Below are 11,553 nucleotides of genomic sequence, written 5' to 3'. Positions count from 1 at the left end.
GGACATCTCGGACTAGACAGAGAAATTTTGTTTCAAAAAAAGAAAGAGGGCCGGGCGTTGGTGGTGCACGCCTTTAATCCCAGCACTCGGGAGGCAGAGGCAGGCGGATCTCTGAGTTCGAGGCCAGCCTGGTCTACAAGAGCTAGTTCCAGGACAGCCTCAAAAGCCTCAGAGAAACCCTGCCTCAAAAATCAAAAAAAAAAAAAAAAAAGAAAGAGAGAGAGAGGGAGAGGGAGGGAGGGAGGGAGGGAGGGAGGGAGAGAGAGAGAGAGAGAGAGAGAGAGAGAGAGAGAGAGAGAGAGAGAGAGAGAGAGAGAGAGAGAGAGAGAGAGAGACGGCTCTAAGATAGCTAAAAGAAAATGAAAAAGAAAAATCTGGAATTTTCTGAGTCAGAGGCGGCACTGCCTTAGAGACGACATCACAATGTTCCCTGGCGCCCCCAGATAAGCAAATGATTGCGGGGTTGTTTTCCGCAGCAGGCTATGACTGAGCCGTGTGGGCGCTGAGAGCACACAGGTTGGTCCTCTGTCGCCTCTTTCTGCTGCCTCTTCAGCCCCTCCGGCACCGTTGCCCTGGCAACCAGATTAGCGCAAAATCAATTTAACCACCTCGCTTCTGAGTCCTGATGGAGGAAATGCCCCCCCCTCCCCAGAATGCGTGTATGGAAATCTGCTTCTTTTTCAATTAGTTAATAATAGCTTATTAAAAATAAATTAATTAAAACAAAGAGCTGTTGATCTCGCCTGTCTCCGTGCAATTAAAATGACACACACACTCTTTTTTTTGTTTGTTTGTTCGCTTATTTGTGTTTTGAGGTGGGTTTTTTTTTGGTTTTTCGAGACAGGGTTTCTCTGTGGCTTTGGAGGCTGCCCTGGAACTCGCTCTGTAGACCAGGCTGGTCTCGAACTCACAGAGATCCTCCTGCCTCTGCCTCCCCAGTGCTGGGATTAAAGGCGTGCGCCACCAACGCCCGGCTTAATCCTGAGTTTTTAACCGGCTTCTCTGGCGCTCCCTGGTGGTCACAACATGCCTAGGCATTTTCCTTGGGCGAATCCGGTGCTTCCTAGGTGGGCGGGTCAAAGTCATCTATTGGGGGGAGGGGTGCGGCCACCTGCCCCAGACCTTAGAAGCCGGTGGCAGAAGGGCAATGGAAGAGGGACTCTGCCCTGTGTCTCCTTCCGTCTTCCTCTTCCCTCCACTCTGCTCGGGGAATCGCCTCCTCCCTTCTCTTCTCTCCACACTTTGAACCTGCAGGCGCCTCAGACCCAGCTCTAGGCTGTTTCCACTCCTCCCCCAAGCATCCATTGCTGACTTAGCCCTGCTTCTCCGCGCCTCTGAGCTTCTCTGTGGCTCCCGTGGAGGAAGCACGCACTTTGTAATCTGTCTAGCAAGCCCTGAATCATCCTCCTCATGTCTTTCTAGACTAAAGGGTCCTGCTCAGGGTTGGAGCTGTGGCTCTGTCAGTAGAGTACCTACCCCGCTTACACAAAACCCTGGGTTCTAGTCCCAGGACTACATAAACCCAGGCACCTAAAACCTTGTTACTTTCGAGTGAAAGAGGATCAGAAATTCAAGATCATCCTCAGATGCCCGTCCAGTTTGGAGCTAGCCTGGGGTGCATGAAACTCCGTCTCTAATAATAATGATAACAATAATAATAATAGATGAAGAAATGGCTCAGAGGTTGAGAGCACTGGCTGCTCTTCCAGAGGTCTTGAGTTCAATTGCCAGCATCCACATGGTGTCTCACAATCACCGCTAATGAGATCTGGCGCCCTCTTCTGGCCTGCAGGCACACATGCAGGCAGAACACTGTATACCAAATAAATAATAGATAAATCCTTAAAAAGTAAAATAGGGGCCGGGCGTTGGTGGCGCACGCCTTTAATCCCAGCACTCGGGAGGCAGAGGCAGGCGGATCTCTGTGAGTTCGAGACCAGCCTGGACTACCGAGCGAGTTCCAGGACAGCCTCCAAAGCCACAGAGAAACCCTGTCTCGAAAAACCAAAAAAAAAAAAAAAAAAAAAAGTAAAATAGGGCATGGCAGAGGTATCTCAGTAGCTGAGAGCACTGGCTGCTCTTCCAGAGGACCTGCAGTCAGGCCCCAGTACCCACAGGGAAGCTCACAATCAACCATAGCTCCAAGTCCAGGAGACCTGATACCCTCTTCCGGCCTCTGTGGGCACTAGGCACAATTGTGGTGCAGGCAAAATGTGCATATACATAAAATAAAAAAAATCCAGAAGTAAAGTAAAGGGCTCAGCTCTGGTATCATGTATCTGTGAATCCCAGAAGACAGGGACTATGCACTCGCTGAGGAGCAGGTTTTAGGAAATATGAAGGAAGGAAGGAAGGAAGGAAGGAAGGAAGGAAGGAAGGAAGGAAGGGGGAGGAGGGAGCCCTCTAAAATTCAAACCTCTTGGCCAGGCATGGTGGCTCATATCTTTAATCTCAGCTCTAGGGAGGCAGAGGCAGGCGGATCTCTGTGAGTTCGAGGCCAGCCTGGTCTACAGAGTGAGTTCCAGCACAAGCTCCAAAGCTACAGAGAAACCCTGTCCTGGAGAAAACAAAACAAAAACATTAAAAACAAAACTGAACTTTGAAAAAACACAAGGGGTTTGTGTAATCCATGATCCAAAGCACTGTCCAAGTTCCTGAGAGACATGAACATCAGAGGACAGGGCTCAGACTCCAGAAGGGACTGGAAAAGGATGTTTGAATGTTCTGGGGCTTGGCGCCATTGTTTGTCATAGACCCCAAGGCTTTGTGACTGTTGGACCCCTAGGTCTCTTGTCAATAGGGAGCATGGTCTCACTGCTCCTGGAGGAAAATCATCCTACAGGCATATTCCCAGTTACGGTGCTTACAGAACATACGTGTGCTTACAAGGATCATGGGCTCGGCCCCAGGATGGATTTGGGGTAGAGAAGTCACTAGCTTTAGTTTTGATTTTGTTTACTTTTGTTTTTGTTTTCAAGGCAGGGTTTCTCTGTGTAGTTTGGAGCCTGTCCTGCAACTCTGTAGACCAGGCTGGCCTCGAACTCATGGAGATCGTTGTCTCTGCCTCCCGAGTCCTGGGGCTGAAGGGATGCGCCACCACCGCCCGACTGATTTTGTTTACTTCTACTGCAGCTTTTAGTGTTCAGGCCATTTATTGTTGCTCGTATGTCAATGCTTTTTAGGACTGACTGCTTGGATTGGATAATCATTTAGGGGTTCGTCACTGGGAAGACTATAATCCCCTCCCTCCCTCAGCAGTCATTCATTGTCTGGAGTTCTTCTTCCGGACGTGGGAGTCTGGGGAAGTTTGCCTCCACCCACGCTAGTGTGTCATCTGGTATCTTGTTCAGGTAGCTGTGTTGTTGAGATTTCCCAGTGGCAGCTTCCCTGTCATCTACAGAAGGGATTGTGCATTGTCATACAGACAATCTCAGAGCTCCAGCCTGGCACGACAGAGGCCATTACAGTAACACACAACTAAGTTAATGCAGAGAGCAGATGACCATGGGGTGTCCAGTCTCCACCGGAAAACACAAGTCCTATAGCTAAGGCTCAGAAATATCAAGGAAGAGGGGTGGACAGATTATGTCTAATATCTGCTCAAACACAAGGAGGGTTTGACTGGCTTATCTGAGATTTAGTAGCCCCGGATTCTACTTGCACAGAGACAGTACGACACCCAGGATATCTCAAGAGGAGTCACCACGACAGTGGAGCATCTGGGAGTCATACTTCAGGGGCTGGAGGGGTCATTAATAACGCACCAATAAAGAACTTTCTGAACCAGGACTTTAATTCCAGCACTTGGAAATCAGAGGCAGGAGGACAGCCTGGTTTACTGAGGGAGTTCCAGGACAGCCAGGGCTACACAGAGAAACCCTGTCTCAGAAGAAGAGAAAAACAAAAACAACAACAAAAAACCTTTCTGGATGCCAGAAAAGGAGGCAAACCCTTAGGCTAACACCATTCCATTTAGCAGTTCAAACAAAACCAAGGACTAGTGTGTAGCTTTGGTGGTCGGATGCCTGCTTAGCTTGACAAAGCCCTGGGTTTGATCCCCAGCAACGCATGAAATCAGGTGTACTGGTTCACACCTGTCTTTCCAGAACTCCTGAAGTGGAAGCAGGCGAATCTGGAGTTAGGAGGCAGGGGGATGGGGAATTTCAAGGCCAGCTAGGGCTACCTGAGATCCTGTCCGGAAAAGATTACAAACAAGCAAATAGATGGAATACAAAAGCGGAAGTGAGGTGAAGGGGGCGTGCTTGCCCCTGCGGGTGTTTGGGGAAAGGTACCATTTTGCATAACGGCAGTCAGTTTGAAGACTGTTTAAGTAAGTCTGTCTTTGACAAGATAATTTGAACAAAAGAATCTGAGATTCTCTCAGAAACTGTTGCCAGCTCGGAACAAAAAAGAATACCCCCGAAGAAGCCCGATTGCTGATTGGTTGCTTCTCTTATTATCTGTTGCTATGGTGACATGGTGGTTAACCCTCACCTCTGTTTTGCAGAGAATAAATACACGAGGGTTTCTCTATAAAGTCGGAAAACGGTTGTTTATCTCCTTCAGTGAAAATGAGGAAATGAGAGCACTACACTCTTCGAGGTTTAGATTTTAACAAGAAAATAGAGGTTCCTGTCTTACATAAATTAGCAGAAGCACAAACTCGATGTGGCGCAGATTTAAATCCCGGTGACAGCTCCCAGATGCAGAGCGCCATCTGGTGGTTCGTAGTAGAATACCAGGAGGGTACATGCTACAGAGGCGACTGACTCCTCTCTTTAAAAGTGAGTGTGTGTGTGTCTGTGTCTCTGTGTGTGTGTGTGTGTCTGTGTGTGTGTGTGCAGGACAGAGGACAGTTTTATCAGGAGTTGTTTCTCTCTTTCCATCATGGATTCTATATCTCAAACTCAAGTAGTCAGGCTTGGCTGCAAATGAGTAACAACCAATTTCTTACCCTAGAGAGATATGTATGGTACCCCAAAGAAGGGGAACGGGACAGGGACAGAATCTTCTGAGGGGATTGGGAGCAGGGGTGGGGGAGGAAGCTGGGAGAAAGAGAGGGGGTGAAGACAAGGGGAGAGGAGGACATGGGGGAGCAGGAAGGTTGAGTCAGGGGAAGAATAGAGGAGAGCAGGATGAGAGATACCATAATTGAAGGAGCCATTATAGGTTTGAAGAGAGACCTGGCACTAGTGAGATGTCCAGAGGCCTACAAGGATGACATCAATTGGCAATCTAACCAATAGTGGAGAGGCTACCTTAAATGCCGTTCCCTGATAACATGATAGACGACTTCCTTGTCTGCCACCTGAGAGACTTCATGCAGTGGCTGAAGGAAGCAGAGGCAGACACCCACATCTAAACACTGAACTGATCTCCTGGAACCTAGCTTCAGAGAGGGAGGAGTGATGAGCAAAGGGATTGGCAGGTGAAACCCAGAGAAACAGCTGACCTGAACAAAGGGGAGCTCATGGACCCCAGACTGATGGCTGAGAGGCCAGGATGGGACTGATCCAGACCCCCTGAACGTGGGTGTCAGTGAGGAAGGCTCAGCATTCTTTGGGGCGTTGGGCAATAGATCACCATTTATCCCTGGTATCCAGATGGATTTTGGGAGCCCATTCTACATGGAGGGATGCTGTCTCAGCCTGGACACATGGGGGAGGGCCTAGGCCCTGCCCTGGATGATATGACAGACTTTGGAGATCCCCCAGGAAGGGCCTCACCCTCCTTGGAAAGTGGAGTGGGGATTGGGTGGGGGACTGGGGGAGGGAGAGGGAGCTGGAATTGACATGTGAAGTAAGTTTGTTTCTAATTTAAAATTTTTTAAAAAGTGTAAAAAAATTAACTTCCTGACACTTTTTTTAACCTTCATATTTACATAAATAAACTCAGCAGTAAAGTCCCTGCCTAGAATCCACCAATGAGGGGTTAGAGTGTGGCTCAGTGGTAGAGCCACTGCCTAGAATCCCCCAGTGAGGGGCTGGGTGCATGGCTCAGTGGTAGAGCCCCTGCCTAGAATCCCCCAGTGAGGGGCTGGGTGCATGGCTCAGTGGTAGAGCACCTGCCTAGCATTCATTAGATCCTGGATTTGATCCCTATTCTCACAAAAAAAGTAACAATAATTCATTTTTTTCATCAGGCTGTGATGGTGCAAGACTTTAGTCCCAGAACTCAGTAGGCAGAGGCAGGTGGATCTCTGTAAGTTTGAGACCAGCCTGGTCTACAAGAGCTAGTTCCAGGACAGCCTCCAAAGCCACAGAGAAACCCTGTCTCAAAAAGGCGCATGCCTTTAATCCCAGCACTCGGGAGGCAGAGGCAGGCAGATCTCTGTGAGTTCGAGGCCAGGCTGGACCAACAGCCTCCAAAACAATACAGAGAAACCCTGTCTCATAAAACCAAAAAAAATCTTTTTTTTCTTCTATTTCCTTCATTTGTTTGATTTGGTTTTGGCTTTTTCACAGAGTCTCACTCCGTAGTTCAGGCTTTGCTCAAACTCACTAAGTAGCCGAGGTTGGCCTCAAAATCTTGTAATTCTCCTGCCTCTGCCTCCTGAGAATTGGCATGACAGGTATGAGATACCATGTCCGGCTTTATCTCCTGGTTTTAGGGTAATTAGAAGTCTGTGGCTCTCACCAGAGGACATCTGGGACTGCAGGCACCTCAGTGTGGACCTCCAATTCCAAACACTCCTGCAGAAGGAAGTCCTCAGGTCTTACTGGCTGTGTTCCCTCCCTCCCTCCCAAAGACTCTCCCTAGTAATCTCTCAAAACAGCAATCAGAAAATGGGTGACACAGTCAGATTCTTCTTGTGACAACCCACCCTGTTAGCTATATCCAATTTTTTGGATGTTGTCATTCCAAGCTACATTCAAAGAGCCAAAACCAAATCACGGAGGGACCTAAACCTTAGGAGGCAGGAAGATGCTCATAATTGTGCTCATAGCGCCACCTGTTGGGCAGTGGCGGCTAGCAGTAATCGAGAGGGGATGATGAAGTATGCAGTTGGATTCTATGACTCAGTGCCTGTCATCCCAAGCACTCAGGATGCAACCTCAAAACTAATAATGAAGTTGAGCATGTGGTCTCTGAGGCAGAGGCAGGTGGATCTCTGTGAATTCGAGGTCAGCCTGGTCTAAAGAGCGAGTTCCGGGACATCCGGGACCCTGTCTCAAAAAAGTGAACAGAGCCCCCTAGGAGGCTCAGTGGGTGAGGGGATTTGCTATGCAGCTCTGATGGCATAAAATTAGAACCCGCAGTGGAAGAAGAGCGCTGACTCCAGCAAGTTGTCTTCTGACCTCCGCACATTTTCTGTGACACGCACAAAGACGGACAGACAGACAGACAGACAGACAGACAGACAGACAGACTTTAACTACTTTAAAAAATAAGCCAGCTGGGCAGTAACAGCACACACCTTTACTCCCAGTAAAGGAGGCAGAGGCAGGCAGATCTTGAGGTCAGCGTGCTCTACAAGGGACAGCCAGGGCTACACAGAGAAACTCTGTCTAAAAAAAACAAACAAACAAAAAATAAAATTAAAGATACTGGAGATATATGGTTTAGTGGTGGAGTGCTTATACTAGGTTCTGGGTTCGATTTCCAGCATCTAAAAGAAAACTGAAATAAATAAAGACAGTTCTTGGAAATATAGTTCAAAGAGTCTTGTGAAATCCCAGCATAAAACACTACTATACCCTGAGGCAAATCGCTGCCCTGAATAAGCCAGTGGTTCTGACTGGCTGTCTGCAGCTTCCTCTACGGCCATGATGATAACCATCCCCGCTGATGTTGCTAAAAAGAAATACGTACTTGTAGATTTTTATCTCACCAAGTCAGAAAGATCATTGGCTATATTACCCCACAAACAGAATAGAAGTCAAGGTCCGTGCCTTTGCCCCGTTGAGGGTCAGTGTTCCTTCAACTCTGGTGGCAACCGGCTAGGAGAGATAGTAAGAATCTTTACTAGAACGCCCTCTGGTGGCATGTGCGGAAACTGCAAGACACCTTTTGGCTAGTCTCAGCAATGCCTACGCCCTCCAGGTTCTCCACCCATCTGTCACTGCATCCCCTAGCAGTAACATACTTACAAATTAAAATGAAAAAATTATAATTTATCCTTATTTTAATGTGCTTTGGTGTTTTGCCTACATGTGTGTCTGAATTAGAGGGTCAGATCCTCAGCCGGGCAGTGGTGGCGCACGCCTTTAGTCCTTGAACTCAGGAGGCAGAGGCAGGTGGATCTCTGTGAGTTCGAGGCCAGCCTGGTCTACAGAGTGAGTTCCAGGACAGACTCCAAAACAACACAGAGAAACCCTGTCTCGAAAAGCAAAAACAACAAAACAAAAAAAGGGTGTCAGATCCTCTGGAACAGGTATGAGCCACCATGTGAGTGCTGGGTTTGAACTCAGGACCTCTGGAAGAGCAATCAGTGCTCTTAACCTCTGAGCCATCTCTCCAGCCCCAAGTAAATCATTTTTAAAAATTGGAAGATGTTTAAAAAAAAAACAACAAGCCGGGCGTTGGTGGCGCACGCCTTTAATCCCAGCACTCGGGAGGCAGAGGCAGGTGGATCTCTGTGAGTTCGAGACCAGCCTGGACTACCAAGCGAGTTCCAGGACAGCCTCCAAAGCCACAGAGAAACCCTGTCTCACAAAACCAAAAAAAAAAAAAAAAAAAAACAACAACAACAACAAAGACAAAAACAGGGCTCCCAGGTTGAGGGAGAAATCTTGCCTCAGAGGAATAGACAAGGGTGACAGTGGACACTGGCCACCCTCTTCTGGAGTCATCAGACACGTACACACAAGGAAAGAAATAATCTGCTGTGACATTTGCGTAAAGAAGCTTCCTTTGGGGGCTGGAGAGACATCTTAGTGGTTAAGAGCACTGGCTGCTCTTCTTTTTTTTTTTTTTTTTTGGTTTTTCGAGATAGGGTTTCTCTGTGGCTTTGGAGGCTGTCCTGGAACTCGCTCCGTAGACCAGGCTCGAACTCACAGAGATCCGCCTGCCTCTGCCTCCCAAGTGCTGGGATTAAAGGCGTGTGCCACCAACGCCCGGCTCTGGCTGCTCTTCTTGAGGACGTGGGTTCAACTCCCAGCACCCACATGGCAGCTCCCAACCACCTGTAACTCCAGTCTCGCAGGATCCAAAGCCCCCTCTGGTCTCCCCAAGTACCTGGTACGAATGCTGTACACAGACGTACATGCAGGCAAAACATAAAAATAAATAAATAAAAATTTAAAAAGAGAAACTTCCCTTTGGCACAGGGTCTGGCTATATAGCCCAGTCTCCGATTTTTCAGGCTTCCTGTCTCAAAACAGAACAAGAGCTGGACACAGGAGTTCATATCATTTCCACTTGCACACTTTGGTAGAATTCAGTGTAGGAACCACACCTAACTGGCGGGTCATTTGGGAAATATTGTCTTTACTCTGGTTGGCAGCGCAGCAGGTAAAAACAGCAATTACTCTGGAAGACGGGAAGGACAGAGAGCATCAAAGAAGAATATAATGTGTGCTGCCGCTGGGATCCTTCGCCACATCTTCCAAAGACCGGCAGCTCAGAGCAATACTCGAATACAGACTCAGGGCCGGACGGTGGCTGCCTTGGTACAGTGTTTGCCTAGCATGCGCCAAGTCCTGAGTTCAATCCCAGCCCTGATTAAACCAGGCATGGTGGCGCATATCTGTAATCTTAGCACTCGTTTAGTAGAGGCAGGAGGGTGAGAAGATTAGGAACATCCTTGGTATGTTGTGAGTTAGAGGCTACCCTGGGACACGTGAGACCCTGTCAGTCATATATTTACATACACAAATATACATACACGTGTGTGTGTGTGTGTGTGTGTGTGTGTGTGTGTGTGCATCCAGGAGGTGGGTGAACCCCTTTAATCCCAACACTCTGGAGACAGAGACCGATGGCTCTCTGTGAGTTCGAGGCCAGCCTGACCTACAGAGCTGTTGTGGAATATTTGTACACTGTGTGAAGATGTATTGTGTTATTAGTGTAACAAAAAGCTGAACAGCCAATAGTCAAGCAGGAGATGTGGGCGGGATTTCCTGGGAGGGAAAGGAGAATCTAGGCACACAGAAGACACCCAGAGGAAACAGGAGATGGAAGACGGAAGAGATTTAACACCACATGATAGAACATAGATAAATGGATTGATTTAAGTTAAAAGAGCTAGTCAGGGGGCTGGAGAGATGGCTCAGAGGTTAAGAGCACTGACTGCTCTTCCAGAGGTCCTGAGTTCAATTCCCAGCAACCACATGGTGGTTCACAACCATCTGTAATGAGATCTGGCGTCCTCTTCTGGTATGTGCAGACATACATGGAGGCAGGATGTTGTATTCATAATAAATAAATAAATCTTTAAAAAAAGAGCTAGTCAGGAATAAGCCTAAGCTATAAGACGAGCTTTCATAATTGATAAGAAGTCTCTGTGTCACTGGGAGCTGGCTGGAACAGACAAAGACACCTTACACAGAGCTAGTTCCAGGACAGCCAAGACTGCGTGAAGAAACCCTGTCTCAAAGAAGAAAACAATCTTTCTAAAAAGCATTCGGTTTGAAGGCAAGAGGAATGGTATATACTCACAATCCCAGTTTTGAAGAAGCTGATGCAGGAGGGTCAAGGCTAGCCTGGACTATATAATAAGACCCTGAGTGCTGGCTAGTTTTATGTCAGCTTGACATAAACTGGAATCATCTGAGAGAATGGAATCCCAATTGAGAAAATTCCCCCATCAGACTGATCTGTGGGCAAGCATTTGAGGAATCTTCTTGATTGATGATCAGTGTGGAGGGCTCAGCCCACGTGCCACCCCTGAGCAGGTGGTCCTGAATGGTCTAAGAAGGCAGGCTGGGGTTGGGCGTTGGTGGTGCACACCTTTAATCCCAGCACTCGGGAAGCGGATCTCTGAGAGTTCGAGGCCAGCCTGGTCTACAGAGTGAGTTCCAGGACAGCCTCCAAAGCCACAGAGAAACCCTGTCTCAAAAAAAAAAGAAAGAAAGGAAGGAAGGCAGGCAGGCAGGCAGGCAGGCAGGCAGGCAGGAAGGAAGGAAGGAAGGAAGGAAGGAAGGAAGGAAGGAAGGAAGGAGGGAGGCTGGGAAAGCCATAGGAGCAAGCCAGGACACAGGATTCCTCCCTGACTTGTGGCTTTGACTTCCCTTCAAGAAGGACTATTTGGCCTGCAGCCAAATAAACCCTTCCTCCTCAAGTTGCTTTTGGACATGGCCTCTATTACAGCAATAGAAACCAAACTAAGATATACAGACTCAAAAAAATGGAGAGGACACTTTTTTTTCTTGGCTGTAAGCCTAACAGTAACGGCTGAACCATCTCTCCAGCCCAGGGGGACACATTTTAATGTCATATGTCAGTGGCTCTCAAGCTTCCTAATGCCGCGTGACCCCTTTAATACAATCCCTCATGTTGTGGTGACCCCCAACCATAAAATTATTTTCGTTGTCACTTCATAACTGTAATTTTGCTACTGTTATGAATTGTAATGTAAGTATCTGAGATGCGGCCCCAAGGTGGGTGGCGGCT

The sequence above is a fragment of the Mesocricetus auratus genome, unplaced genomic scaffold (assembly GCF_017639785.1).
Source record: "Mesocricetus auratus isolate SY011 unplaced genomic scaffold, BCM_Maur_2.0 Super-Scaffold_100038, whole genome shotgun sequence".
Taxonomy (NCBI): Eukaryota; Metazoa; Chordata; class Mammalia; order Rodentia; family Cricetidae; genus Mesocricetus; species Mesocricetus auratus.
The sequence above is the reverse complement of the archived record's forward strand: the minus strand, read 5'-3'. Positions refer to the sequence as shown.